Consider the following 15,479-nt stretch of genomic DNA (forward strand, 5'->3'; position numbering starts at 1 on the left):
CTAGCTTTAGGAGTATTGGCGGGAGGCTGAGTTGCTTGGACAGCGGGGAGCATTCCACGACCAACCAAACCCTTCAAGAACTGTAGTCTCTGCCGGCACCTCTTTCTCGCGTCCAACTTCCTCAACACATCCAACATCAATATCCTCTTCTAACTCCTCATTATGCGCAGAAGGGTTCTCATTCACATGAGCATTCTCAACCAATACCTTTTTTTCAATAGGTGCTACTCTTCCACGACCTCTACAACTATATCTTCTTCTACCCCTACCTCGACTGCGACCTCTCCCCACAAGTTCCTCAGTTTGAGCATTGACGGGAGTGATAGGATGAACATTGTCAAATATTGTATTAATCATTTGCAGACAAAAGAGTGAAGGAGGTTAGATACCAATTTGTATCATCCAAATACCAATTGGACCCAAGTTTTAGCACAAAAGGAGACAAAACAGAGATTTCCTAAAGTCATATAGCGTCTTGAAGAAAAGTGAAGGCATCCCCGTACACTTCCTCGAGACTCTATTATATTCATTTCGGTACATCGAGATAAATGAACCTAGGCTATGATACCAATTTTTTCATGACCCAAACCATCGTGATTAACACCCACACTAACCCTCTGATAGGACAACCACTACTACAAGTAAAGTCCATTCAACTAAAGTAATAACTAAGGCATTTAAGTTATGAAAACAAGTTAAATAAACTAAGTAAGAGGTTTCCATAAACTTCAACAAGGATTCTATAGGTCTAACTAAAAAAATGCGGGATTAAAAACCTAGAACCTGAAAGTTAATGTACCAAACCACTAACAATAATCAAGTCAAACAAGAAGGGTCGTAACCCAAACTAACATTAAACATCTAAGAACTAGTCTAAGTTTGAAATGTAGACATAGACCCAAAGAGAATCCAAAGCAGCCCAGAAGACGTTGGCTCACCCTTGAATTCGAACGCAATGATCACAGGTGTTCTAAGCGAGGTCTGTCAATAGTCACTGGAAGATGCTCTGTACTCACAAAAATAAGAGCAAGTGAAGTATCAGTACAAAACCACTGTGTACTGGTAGGATCACGCGACTATCCCACTAAGTGCATCATAAACAAGTTAATTACAAAAACATAATCATCCAATATATCAAAAATATACAATATTGAGTATCACATGCTTCAACAATTTCACATTTATCACAAGTAGTTGGTCCTCTCATAGAACACAAATCCAATCTGTTAGTGCACCGTAACGTGGTATCCAATCCCATAATTTTGCTGGAACATGGAAATTTGATCCCATTTTTATGTTAGAAAGTAGCAATTTGATCCTAGTAATATATGTCGTAACGTGGCAATCCGATCCAAGATAGTTATGTCAAAATGTGGCAATCCAATCCATTAACACGCCACAATCACAAACACAAGTATACTTTCAAGTCATACAATCAAGAGTGATTCATGGCATATAATCATTCATCTATATCATTTTCAACTAGTGTGGATTCAACAATGCAACATTCGCGTACATACATGTATCACAATAAAGCAATAACAATAATACATCACAAAACCATACAATAACAACCATTACCTACCTCGAAACAAGATTGAAACCCTAATAAACTTGATCCTTCCTTTTCCAGATTCGTTCCACTTGTTCTTGGTCTACAAATAATCAACATAATACAGGAATCAGTAAGCAATCACTAATTACCCATATTACTTACAATTATATGAATCCTATATCAAATCCATGATACCGATCATCTAATTTAGGGTTGTTTCCACCATAGAATCTACATCAAAACCCTTCCCCATCATTATTAACCCATTATATTACTTTCTACGATCGAAAAACAGATTCGGGGAGTGAAAAGCTTACCTTTAGCCTCAAGAATGGTGAAAAAAGAGTAGGAGTTGCCTGAGATTCATTATTTAGCTCAAAAAGTGCATAATGAGGTCATTTTGGGATTTATTGATGACTTTAATTTGCGTCCTGCCCGCCAACGGCCATCACCCCGCCACATCGGTAAAAATGCCCGCCATGGTGGGATTCCTGAGACAGAGAGTTATCTCAAGAGTTACAAAATCCCCATTTTACAACACACCTCTAACCCACGACACTCATAAAATACTTCTCACGCTAAGATAAATTCCTAGATTTATAGACGCCCGAATTAAATTCTGTAAAATCGTACAGATTCTTTAACGAGTTATCTAACTACTCATGCAATAAAATTATAAAATGTTCACCCAATTGTTACAAATTTTCCCACACCAAAAATACTCTAATTTTGTCCAAATGTAGACGAGGTTGGAAAAAATTCAAATAGTACGAAAGAGTTTTTCGACCCAAAATTTTTCCTCATTGGATCTTCATAACGACGAACCCTGCTATTCCATGTGTCCCAAAAGAAGTATGAATTCAAATACATTGAAAGGTATGATACAATGACTTTTCTACCAGATTCCTCTATTAGATATTTTTGAATTTTGAAAGTTCAACACTTTGTTTTATCTTGACATACTTTGTCCCTTGATCTTGCCTAGTTGTTGCGTCAGTATGAATTATTGTGAAATCTTTTTTTATTCATCTCAATTGACAAAAAAGAGGAACATCCAAAAGAATGAGCATTATATTATATTACCTTTTATAATCCTCCCCTGCTCCACCATTAGAATATCAATTTTAGAGGTTCTTCGTGATTAACCGTAATTGAAATTGAATAAGTTGAATGAATTCAATGATAAAAATACAGAAAAAGAATTAACTCAAAATATTAATAATTTGAAACAACTAAATAGAATTTACCTGATTCTATGTAATTCTAACCCTGATGGATATTCACCTTCAAAGTCACAATTTCGGAAGAAAATGAAATTACAGTTTGATTTGATTTAAATCATAATTTTGGGAAGGAAACATTACTGGAGTTTGATTTGATTTGAAATAAGTAAAGAGAAAAAGGTAAGGGAGGGGAGGGGGGGGGAGGAGAGAGAGAGAGAGAGAGAGAGAGAGAGAGAGAGAGATATTGAATATAATTGGACATTAGCTTGATATATTCCATATAATATGCTAAATTTATATAAATTCACCATTTGCCGTAAAATTTATAGTATAGTCATAAACATTTAAAGTTTTGAAATATAGTTGAATATTGTAAAGTACAGTATATGTTTGCTATATTGAGTAGTGTCTCCTTATGTTAAATCGCTCTGGGTAAAAGGAGAAACATACCTGGTCCGATGAAATAATTAAGCGGTGTATATATTGAAAAGTAAGAAAACACTATGAATCACGGAAAAAAAGTTAGAAAAACAAATAATGCAAACTATAAGAGGATTAGAGGAATAAATTTTGACAAGGGAAGTCACGTCGAAGTCCACTCAATTATTTTAAATTTTCACATGTACAATGTGTCAAAATCGAAACTACTAGTGGTTGTTGCCATGCATATAAGGCAAAGTAAATGAAATTAACCATGTTTTTAAAGCATGTGTTAAAACAATCAACATGTATACAATAGATGTGTTCCAAAAAGTGTATGAATACAAATACATTGTTGAAAGCTATGATACAATGCATCTTCTTCCAGATTCCTCTATCAAATATTTTTGAAGATTTTGAAAGTTCAACACTTTCTTTTCTCTTGACACACTTTGACCCTTGATCTTGACTATGTAGTTGTGTCGGTATGATTTATTGTGAAATCTTTGTTTGTATCTCAATTGCCAAAAAAAGAGGAACATCCAAAGAATGAGTATTATATTGTATCTTATAACCCTCCTTTGTTCTACCATTAGAATATCAATTTTAGAAGTTTCTTTTGATTACTCCTAATTGAAATTGAATAAGTTGAATGAAATCCAATGGTACAAATACAAAAATAAGAAAAAAAATTAACTCAAATAAATAATTTGAAACAACTAAAAAGAAGTTACCTGATTCTATGTAATTATTCACCTTAAAAGTCACTATTTAGGAAGAAAATGAAATTAGAGTTTGATTTTATTCAAATCATAATTTTGGGAAGTGAACATAACTAGAGTTTGATTTGATTTTTGGGTAATGTTTGTCTTTGAGAGAGAGAGAGAGAGAGAGATAGAGAGAGAGAGAGAGAGAGAGAAAGAGAGAGAGAGAGAGGGAGAGAGATAGAGAGAGAGAGAGAGAGAGAGAGAGAGTGCATATAATTGGGCATTAGCTTGATATATGTAGTATAATATGTCAAGTTTATATAAACTAACCTTTTGCTATAAAATAGTATTATAGTCGTAAACATTACAAATTTTAAAATATAGCTGAGTACTATAAATTATAGTTTATGTCTGCTATATTGTGTAGCTTCTCCTCATGTTAAATCGCTCTGGGTTAAAGGCGAAGCATACCTGATCCGATGTAATGATTAAGAGGTGTATACATTAAAAAGTTAGAAAACATTATGATTCATGGAAAAAAAGTAGAAAAACGAACAATGCGAACTATAAGAGGATTAGAGGAATAAATTTTGACAAGGGAAGTCACGTTAAAGTCCACTCAATTATTTTCAAATTTTAACATGTACAATGTGTCAAAACTGAAACTACTAGTGGTTGTTGCCATGCATATAAGGCAAAGTAAATGAAACTATCCAAGTTTTGAAAACACGTGTTAAAACAATGAACATGTATACAATAGATGTATTCCAAAAGAAGTATGAATTCAAATACATTGTTGAATGGTATGATACAATGCCTCTTCTTCCAGATTCCCCTATTGGATATTTTTGAAGATTCTGAAAGTTCAAACATTTTTTTCTCTTGAACACTTTGACCCTTGATCTTGACTAAGTAATTGTGTCGGTATGAGTTATTGTGAAATCTTTGTTTGTATCTTATAACCCTCCTCTGTTCTACCATTTAAATATCAATTTTAAAAGTTCCTTTTGATTAACCCTACTTGAAATTGAATAAGTTGAAGGGAATTCAATGATACAAATACAAGAAGAAGAAAATATTAACTTAAAAAATTAATAATTTGAAACTATTAAATAGAAGTTTCCCGATTCTATGTAATTCTAATGTTGATGGATATTCATTTCCAAAGTCAAAATTTAGGAAGAAAATGAAATAAGAGTATGATATCATTCAAAATCGTAATGTTGGGAAGGAAATAACTAGAGTTTGATTTGATTTTGAAATAAGTAAAGAGAAAAAGGTAATGTGTGTGTGAGAGTGTGTGTGTGTGTGTGAGAGAGAGAGAGAGAGAGAGAAATTGAATATAATTGGGCATTAGCTTGATGTATGTCGTATAATATACTAAGTGTATACAAATTTACCTTTTGCTATAAAATTAATAGTATAGTCGTAAACATGTATAATTTTAAACTATTGTTGAGTATTATAAAGTATAGTATATTTTTGCTATATTGTGTAGTTTCTCTTTATGTTAAATCTCTTCGGGATAAAGGTGAAACATACCTGATTCGATAAAATAATTATGAGGTTTATATATTGAAAATTCAGAAAACATTATGAATCATAAAAAAAAGGTAGAAAAATAAATAATGCCAATTATAAAAAGAATAAACTTTGACAAGAGAAGACATGTCGAAGTCCACTAAATTATTTTCAATTTTCACATGTACAATGTGTCAAAACTGAGACTACTAATGGTTGTTGCAAAGTAAATGAAATTGTACAAGTTTTAAAGCATTTGTTAAAACACAATATATTTTATTTTATTTTATTAGATATATGTGGTGAATCGCCACTCGCAGGTACCATATCCTTTTTTTTCTTCTTTGTTGAAAATGGAAAACAGAACAGAAAATGACAACTCTCTTTCCTTACCCATGTTGGCTGATGACTATGATAAAGCTGAGAAGGGAATTGGATCAGATAGACTAATTAGCAATGGCAAAACATCCTTTCTCAAAACAACTTTTCATGGACTCAATGCTCTATCAGGTTCTCCCTAATTCTTTGCTTTTTTCCTTTTTTACTACTTCTGTTTCATTTTTAAAAATTATAGATGGCAATTTTTTATTCATAACAGAAGAAAACAAGAGTTTAGATACTTTTCAAAGGATTTCTTCGATTTGTAATTTTAAATATTATCCCTATCATTTCAATTTATTTGATATATTTTTATTTTAAAAAGAGTTTGAAGGTTTTTTTTTCCCTGAATTTTGTTGTCTTAAACTTAAGATATATCAAATATATTAATATATCCTTAATCTTGTTATCTTAAACATGGCACGTGAAAAATAGAAATTAAAAGAATTATAAAGAAGAAGTGTCATTGGTTTTTTTTTTAAAAAAAAAGAAAATGCCACAATTAAATTAAACAGAGGGAATAAAACGTATCATTTCCTTTGTTATAAGATCATATCATTGAAGATAAAATAAATTTTTAAGATTGAAGCATTTTTAGATATATGTAAGTGGCATTCCCTTGAAATTTATTGTTTGAATGTGTTTAACTTGATTTGGAATATGAGAATCAAACTAACAACATAAGCCCCCTGCACTATAATTAATGAGCTTCAATTTAAAGTTCACAGGATTCATTGAACAACCTACCTTTATGGGGTACATTTGCTTAGTAGAAACATTTATTTAGTATTTTTGGTAGAGAATCAAATGTGAATTGTAGTTGATGAACTCTTTGTTTCCTCAGGAGTTGGGATTTTGTCGACTCCATACGCGTTATCATCAGGAGGGTGGTTAAGCATGATACTTCTTCTTCTAATTGCATGTGTAACTTTCTACACATCTATATTAATAAAGAAATGTATGGATTTTGATCCAACTATTACAAGTTATCCTGACATTGGAGATCGTGCATTTGGAAAAAGAGGAAGAATATTGGTTTCAGTTTTTATGAATCTTGAACTTTACATGGTAGCAACTGGTTTTCTAATTCTTTCAGGGGACAACTTGCATAATCTGTTACCAGAAGTGAACTTTGAGTTTTGGGGAATCCAATTTGGTGGAAAACAAAGTTTAGTGGTTATTGTTGCTCTCGTCATATTGTCAACCGTATTGTTAAAGAACATGTGCATTCTTGCGTATGTATCAGCCTCTGCAGTATTAGCTACTCTCATGATTATTGGTGCAATTTTCTGGGAAGCAATGTATGATGGCATTGGATTTCATAAAAGTGGAGTAGTTGTGAATTGGGGAGGATTCCTACATCTTTTAGCTTATATGCTTTCTGTTATTGTGCCCATCCTGTTTTTTCCAACTCTATACACTTCAATGAAAAACCAAAACCAATTTTCAAAGGTAAATAAACTAATCACAAAATTTCATTATTACTATGACAAATAGTATTTGACTTTGATGTAATAATCTTGCAGGTAATGATTGTGTGTTTTGCGTTCTCTACCGTAACCTATGCATCAATAGAAATTATGGTATACTTAATGTTCGGCTCTGATCTGGAATCACAAATCACATTGAACCTTCAACCGGAAAAATTTAGCTCAAAATTGGCTATATACACTGCTTTGATCAATCCAATAGCCAAGTATGCATTAATGATGACACCAATTATTAACAGACTTGAGGAGCTTTTGCAGTCATATTGTGACAAAAAATCATGTAGCTACCTCAACAGGACTATATTAATGATAAGCAGTGTAACTGTGGCTCTAACTATACCCTTTTTTGGGTATCTCATGTCACTAGTTGGAGCATTTCTTAGTGTCACAACTTCAATTTTGGTACCAAGTTTGTGCTACTTGAAGATTTTAGGCACTCACAACAAACTTGGATATGAGATAGTAATAATAGGATATATAATTCTAATGGGGATCATAGTCTTAGTACCGGTACATACACATCCATGCAGGAAATAATACACCTCATGTAATTAGGTATTTTACTAAAACATATTTGTGTCTGTTCTATGGTTTTCAACAGTTGTTAACTTGTTATGAAAACAAATTATTGGTACTGTTACTATATCAAAAAGGATCTTAAACGGTTATTAATTAACAACAATAGCTTAATTGCCGCTAAATATGTATTTTTAGCAATAATTAACACTCTTTGTATATGTCTCCAAAGCCTCTAGCTATATTGGATCTAATGACACTTAACTAATGTTGATAAAGACTTTAGCATTCTTTATTAATGTGTATATTTATTGTTGCTGAAAGTTGTTTTCATTGTAGTGTGTAATGATTAACAACTCTAGATGATTGAGTTTAAAAACAAATTTTTGGATAATTATTTTGTACTAATAATATAACATGGAGTACAGGTGCAGTTTTTATATAAATAAACAAAGAGATAAGTATCATGAAAAAAAACGAATCCATGTGAGCTTGCCTAATGAATTACATTTGAATTGCTGCAATTCTTAATCAACGCTCTACCACTAATAAATGCAGAACAGGCTGGCCATATAAATTATAACCAAACATCTAAATCATGCATAGTTCGTATGTAATAGATAGGTTTATTAACTCTACAATAAAACATACATATAAATGTAGTGAATCCACAATTATAAGAGGTTAGTTGGATTCACATCTTATGATTTCTAAGTTTGTCACCGACCTAGTGAACCAGGTTTACTAAAGTAGAGACTAATAGAAACAGTAATAACAATAGTTACTTCAGAGCTTACCTTGGAAAACCTCATTTCTCACGAGTGTATAAACCACCACTATCACAAAAAACACTTTTAGCGACAATTCTTTAATGGCAATGATATAGAAATGCAGCTAATTATGTTGTACAATCAATTATTAGCGGCAATTGACCTTTAGTGGTAAAACTTGACCCATTGATGCTAATTATTTAAAAAAATCTAATAGACCATTTCATTAAAGAATACTTTTTATTATAAAATACCCCCAACATTCTCTACAGGCTATAGCTAAACCCATTTCATTTCCAAACTCCCCAAATTCCAAAAGGCTCATCCCTCTTTCAACGTCTTCATCTTAAGCAAGCGGCCATTTAGATTCACAAAATTGATATGAAGCACCATCAATTCCTCTGAAGCTTCATCTTCTTCATCGTTTGCATCTCCGTCTTCTTCATCTGCCATCAATTTCCTAACCCTTTGCCACCTGCCGCATTCAATTTTTTTTTGAATGTGATTGGATGATGGTCAATGTTTTGTGTATGAGCTATGAAATCTCCATATATGAGAACTGCACTATTGCAGTGTAGTTTGTTGTGATAGAGTTGTACTTTGTTGTAACGACATGTTCACATTTTATGGAAAAGTCAAATAGGGAAAGAATTTGGGTCTGAAAAATTTGGACTAGTGACTTGGAAATTTCTAGCCTAGGCCAGACTTGGACAAGGTGAGGTCTAGGAAAATCTAGGAACGAACGGGGGGAGAGGTGGGGTTAATTATGAATTTAATCGCATGAATAAATAGCCAAGTCGTTAAGCAGCATGTACGACTTTATGAAATCAAATTTGAGTGAGTAAAACTCCCGAAACTGATCTTAGCTTGGTGTGAAAGAATAGTTTTTGAACGTCAAGGGTTGAAGTTGTGTTGCGAAATGGGAGCTTGAAACTCAAATTTTGACTTTCTGTCTCTGTGCAAGCCGCCAGGGCTGGTTGGGTCCCGCTGTGGAAGGACAATTGCGACCTAAATCAAAGAAAAACTCCAAAAAAACCATTATCTTCTGCAAAATTCATTCTTGAGAGCTAAGGGACGACCCAAGGCAGTGCCTTGAGAGTTTTCCACGACTTCTAATGCTAAAAGTAAGATTATTACTCCCCTAATTTGTAATTTAATTTTTAGAACTTAGAATCTTGGATAATTATCATTGGGGGAGGGTTTTGACTTGAAGTTAATGGTGGAAAAGCCCTAATTGAACCTTAGGATCTTGGGTTTGGCCTATAATTGATAAATTCATTATTATCCAGGTAAATTACGTCTTGTTTATTGATTCTTGTGTTTAATTACTTGTTTTAGACCAAGAACAAGTTGAAACAATTCGGAGAGTGAAGGCTCAAGTGTCTTAGGAGGATCCAAGCTTGGTTTTGAGGTAGGTGATAGTTTTATTCCCTGTTTGTGTGATATACGCCGGTTAATTGTTTCATTGTATGCATGCATGTATGTGAATAAGGAAATGTGAATTGAATCTAATGCAAATGACTATATGTTTATGAAGAATTACATACCATGAACCCATTACTTGATTGTATGACTATGAACATTGTTCATTATGGGTTTGATTGTCATTGTGGTTCTGCTGACTGAATCGGGTGTTACATACTGACACATATATTGGATCGGGTGTCACGTTCCAACACATAAATTAGACCGCATGTCACATTTCAACACATCCATTGGATCGGGTGTCACGTTCCGACACATGTTGTACCACCCTAAAACGAAGTAAGGTGAACTAGAGCTTTGTGATTGTTTCTTGAGTTAATTTTGTAATAAAATGAGTTATATTAGTGTCCTTAGGCAGTGTGTGAAGTTTGGTTAAGTTTTGAGGTCAAATGTCCAAGAACGTCCACGAAAGTGCTTGTGTATCCTTGTGTGTTTGAGTGAGTTTTACGTGTTTGTTTTGCTTGAAATTAATGTAGGGTGTTCCTAATACATAGACGACTATGTTTAGGGGCTTAACGTACGGGTACGACCCCACCTAGGACCCACGAGGGGTCCTAGAGAAGGGCCCAAGATTTAGGCTCTAAACTGCCTGGCAGTGTCCACCAACGGGACCTGTCGACGGCCAGTTGACCAATCGACGGCTCGTCGACTTGGACCGTCGATTGGACCTGCAGGTCTGCAGGTTTTGAGGGATGTACACCCAAAAAACGAACCCTCACCAACGGGACGTCGTTTGACACACGGTTCGTTGGTTGGAAGTCGTTAATGCTGCATGTGAAAAAGCTGTCATTTTCTGTTTAGGCTTGGGGTGTTCTGTAAATTCACCCCAAGTATTTTATGAATCTAGGGTTAGTATTAGAGTCTATTAGGTATATTAAAGTATTTCAAACCCTTAAATCTAATTTTAGACCTCATTTCCTAAAACCCCAAAACCCTTCTCTCTTAGAACTATCTCTCAAACTCCATAGAATCTAGAAGTCAAGAAGGAGCTAAGAGGGACGTTGATGGTCGAGTTCTTCAACAAAATTAGTGGGTTTTATTCTACTTGAGGTATGGTATCCATCCTTGAACTCTCTTCCATTCAAGGAGTCTATTTAATGAATTTTCAAAAGGGGTTGTAAACCCTAACTTCTTCCATCTTTAACTCTAAATATGAGTCTTGCATGAAAATGCTTCTAATGATTCAAAAAATGATGTTTCTAATGTTATTTGATGATTTTAATGCTAAAACTTCAATGGAAACATGTCAAATCATTTTAACAATTTTTGGCTGAAGGAATGGGTTAAGTGAGCATGATTGTGTAGTGTTTGAGCTTTAGTTTCTTATGGTTGATGTTATAGTTTAGCTACTTCCCTATGGTCTATATTATGATGAAATTTTGAGTAAAATGTTATAGGTGATGGAAGCTTGGATTAAAGGGTAAGTTGGTTATGTTATTTAGCTTTAATTATGAAATGTTCTTGAGTGGTACAGTCCACCTTCTTGGTGAAGGTGTTTACTTGATGAATTTGATTATACTTGGTATGTATTGTAAGTGTCACTTTGAAGGCCTAATGTGTGAAATGAAATGATAATGAAGTTGGTTCTTGTAATGTGTATTGTGAAACTTGAATTATATAAGTTGACTAGATTATGCCTCAATGAAGTAAGTGTGTATGTTGAGCATGTTTAAGTGTGTATTGTGATGAATGAAGGTCTAAGCATGTATAGAATTGAACGTAATTGAAATGATGCTTATGTGCAAGGTGTGCTCACATGTACACACACTCACACTTGAATGAATAAATTAAGCTAAGTTAAGTAAAAAATGGGAGTTTTGGGGTAAACACTCTTCATGAGTTGAGATGAAGTGTTTAGTAGAAACCTTACTACATCCTAAGAGCTTTATAAGATAGGTCGAAGGATAAATTCCCGTCGTGAGTTGAGATGTGGTGTTCACTAGTTATCCTTAACCTATAGTAAATAATGTTTAGAATCCGTGGGGAGTTATGCCTAGCACTGATAGGATATGAAGAAGGGGTGGTTACACTTCGTGAGTTGAAATGTTGTATTCCAATGTACCTCTTGATATGACTACTCCTTGTTAGTAGGGAATGAGTTACTTAGTAGCAATCTCCTTATCCCTTAACTATGCACCCGCATAGGTGTAGCTAATGGGAAAGCCATGTAACATCTAAGAGAATGAACCTTACTCTAGGCAAGTGAGGATCCCTCATCCGATAGGGGTTAATGTTGGGATTACATGTCTAGCTCTCATGGTCTATGTTGTTTAAGCTAACCCCCACAAAATAAATGAAAGTTCTAACTCTTCTAAAAGAATTTACTACTTAGGGTAGATATTGGAATGGGACGCTATTTATCCATAGTACTAGGTAGGCATTCTGAAAGGGGAGTCTTGGTGAGCCTTATATGAATTGAATGAACTAAGTTTCATAAAAGAACGTACTACTTAGGGTAGGTAGTGAAATGGGACGCTATCTATCCATTGCACTAAGTAGACCTTCCAAAAGGGGAGTCATGGTTCTAAGCCTTCTAAAAGAGTGTACTACTTAGGGTAGGTGGTGGAATGAGACGCCGTCTACTCATTGCACTAAGTAGGCATTCCGAGAGGGGTCTGTTGCTTGAGTGTTCTTCTAATGTCTTGTCATTGAGTGGGGGGTTTGTTCTCCCGAGGCGAGTAAGCCGAAAAGGGGTTGTCGTGAGGATCACTTTGGTGTGCATTGAAAAAGGTATATGTGCACCTCCTTCATGTCTTACCTTGGTGGGTCTTAGGATAAACTTAGTTAGGGAAAATCCTAAGGATCTCTTTGTTTGGCCTTGGAAGTTCACTCTTTTGGAATAGGGATAGTTCACTGTAAATGTTAAAGAGATTTCACTGTTAATTTTGAAGAGCTCATTGTAAACTGTCCTTTTTTCTTAAAATTATGGAAATTCTTCACTAAGTGTTAAATGATTATTATTATGTTGCTTCACTCCTATATTCTTTAATGTTTTACTTAATTGGGATGAAAATTTATTTATACTAAAATGTCCCTTTTTGCATGTTTTTGCATATGCCATACTTAGTACATTATTTGTACTAACCCCATACTTTTCTATACTCTATAAGTATAGGTTTGGAAGCAAGAAGAAGTCTAGAAGGCGAAGCTTGGTAAATCTACTCTCTCAAGATTTGGTATGTCCTCATATATTTGAGGACATACACTACAAAGAAATACTTAATTTACGGTGGTTAATTTGAGGGAGTTCTTAAAAACTCCGGTATTAATATATTTTTGTACCTTTTTTCCCCACCATATAAGTTTTTTGTGGTAGTTTTATTAAAGAGGTTAGTGAAATATCTTAAGTTAGAATAATTTGTGGGGATTATCGACCCCCAAACTTTTATTTTGTTATTTTTCAAAATTGTGTGTGTGTGTGTGTATATATATATATATATACATACACACACACACATTCTTCTTCTTCATTTCAATTTTATTGTAATCTTTGATCCTTTCTTTTTTTAATTTATTAAGATAGCTTGAATATTTTTTTTTACTTTGTTTAACCAATTTTGCTTCGATGTTTTATCTTATATAGTATTACTATAATTTGTAATAAGATATCTTATATTGTCATATTCATTAATTTTATTTTTGCTTAAATTCTAACTTTCATTAAGATTGTTTAATACAAAAATTAAATTAACTAATTAGATATTTGTCAATAAACATTAAAAATAAAAGGGTTGTCATGTGCATCAAAAATAAATAGTAGTAATTATTTTTCCCTCCAAAACATTAAAAATAGACTTAAAACCAAAATTCCCCACTAATTCCCTTCAAATTTTAAAACAAACCAAATAACTACCCCACTTCCCACCCCTTCCCACGTTACACTACCACACCCATATCATTTCCCCTGTAACTTGTTTTTTTTTTTACCACCCTCTCCTCTTTCCCTTTATATCTAATTCTTTTTTTTATTTCATTTTCACGTAATTTTTTAAGTGAGTGTGGATTTTATTTTTTTGCTAATTAATTTATTTTCTTGTAGGTTATGCCTAATGAAATAGACGGTGCATAATTTTTTGCATATCAATACTGATCTTCGTAAGGTGAGTTGGATGATCCACATTAGAATTTTATAGTATTTTTAATTTGTAGATAGTTTGTATTTTACATGTTGTTAAACCTAATGACTTAGTATCTTTACATTAGGATTTGTTTAAATTCTCACTTCATGATAAAGTTATATATAGTCGACCTATAGTTCATTTCAGGGAAGCCTCAATTTCATTTTTATTTAGTTAAATATCAGGTAATAGTTTTATTATTGATTGGATTTGACTAATTGCAAATTAACGGATAACTTTGCATATAAGATTGTGATCGATATAAGTGTAACTTAAAATATGTATTTTCCTATTCCATACACCTAGCTTTTGTTTTCGTAGAAATAATCATGAAATCGTTGTTATTCACAAAAGTTTGTATGAGAGACATCAAAATAAACTTCTCTCATCCATAATTTTATAATTTTTTTCAAACCAAAGTTGCATATGAATTTGCTTTTAGAATGAATTAAATTTTGATTTTTTTTCAAGACTTACAAAAATATATATGTATCGATATATGTCTATCTAATTACATATAATTTTTTGATTGTTTCAGCTTGATGCGGTGGTTGAGCTTACTTCACCTTGCATAAGAGATTGAGTGAGAACAACCTAAATCACCAAACAAATGCTATAGAATTTTTTAGTATTTATTTGTTATGAATTTCATATGATTTAAAGTGTAATTTTTAAGATTTTATACACAAGTTTGTATTACTTTTATTTCACGTGAGTTTGAAATTGTGAAACTTATAAATATAATTTTTTAATGAAATTTGATTCACATTAAGTGTGCAATTTAATAAAATTATTTATTTTTATTATTTTTAAGGTTAATGTAAACCAATTTCAGTTTTATTATTTAAATAATATTAATTTTGTAAGACATCAAATTATGTAAATATTGATCTTATATCACAAAAAGTTTTAAATCCACAAAAATATAAATTTAAAATGTTGGGATCATATTGTGAAGGTTTTAAACTAACACAAATTGATACAAAAAAACCTCCACAATTTATTTGTGATTTTGTGGTGGGCGTCGTGGAGGTTTACTAAAATCACTACAGATATGCTCGTGGCAAGAGTAATAGTAACGTTTTTAAAAATCGCCACAATTTAGTTTGTGGGGTCCCTAAAATGCCACAAATTGACAAAATGACCCCCATAAGTTGAGCTTTTTTTTAGTGATAGTCTATGTTTCTTAGTTTTGTTATTAAGACTTATTATGTATTTTCTATCAATGTAAAGGGCCGTGTCCTTAAGATATCATGTTGTGTCTTTAAGATTGGCTTGTGACGATGAGACTTCCTT

The 15,479-nt window shown here is 32.9% G+C and overlaps 1 pseudogene; it reads left to right on the forward strand.

Moving 5' to 3' along the window:
* Positions 1–5,743: 5,743 nt before the first annotated feature.
* Positions 5,744–7,874, forward strand: LOC107014152 (annotated as a pseudogene).
* Positions 7,875–15,479: the final 7,605 nt, after the last annotated feature.

Source organism: Solanum pennellii, chromosome 3 (genome assembly GCF_001406875.1).
Source record: "Solanum pennellii chromosome 3, SPENNV200".
Taxonomy (NCBI): domain Eukaryota; kingdom Viridiplantae; phylum Streptophyta; class Magnoliopsida; order Solanales; family Solanaceae; genus Solanum; species Solanum pennellii.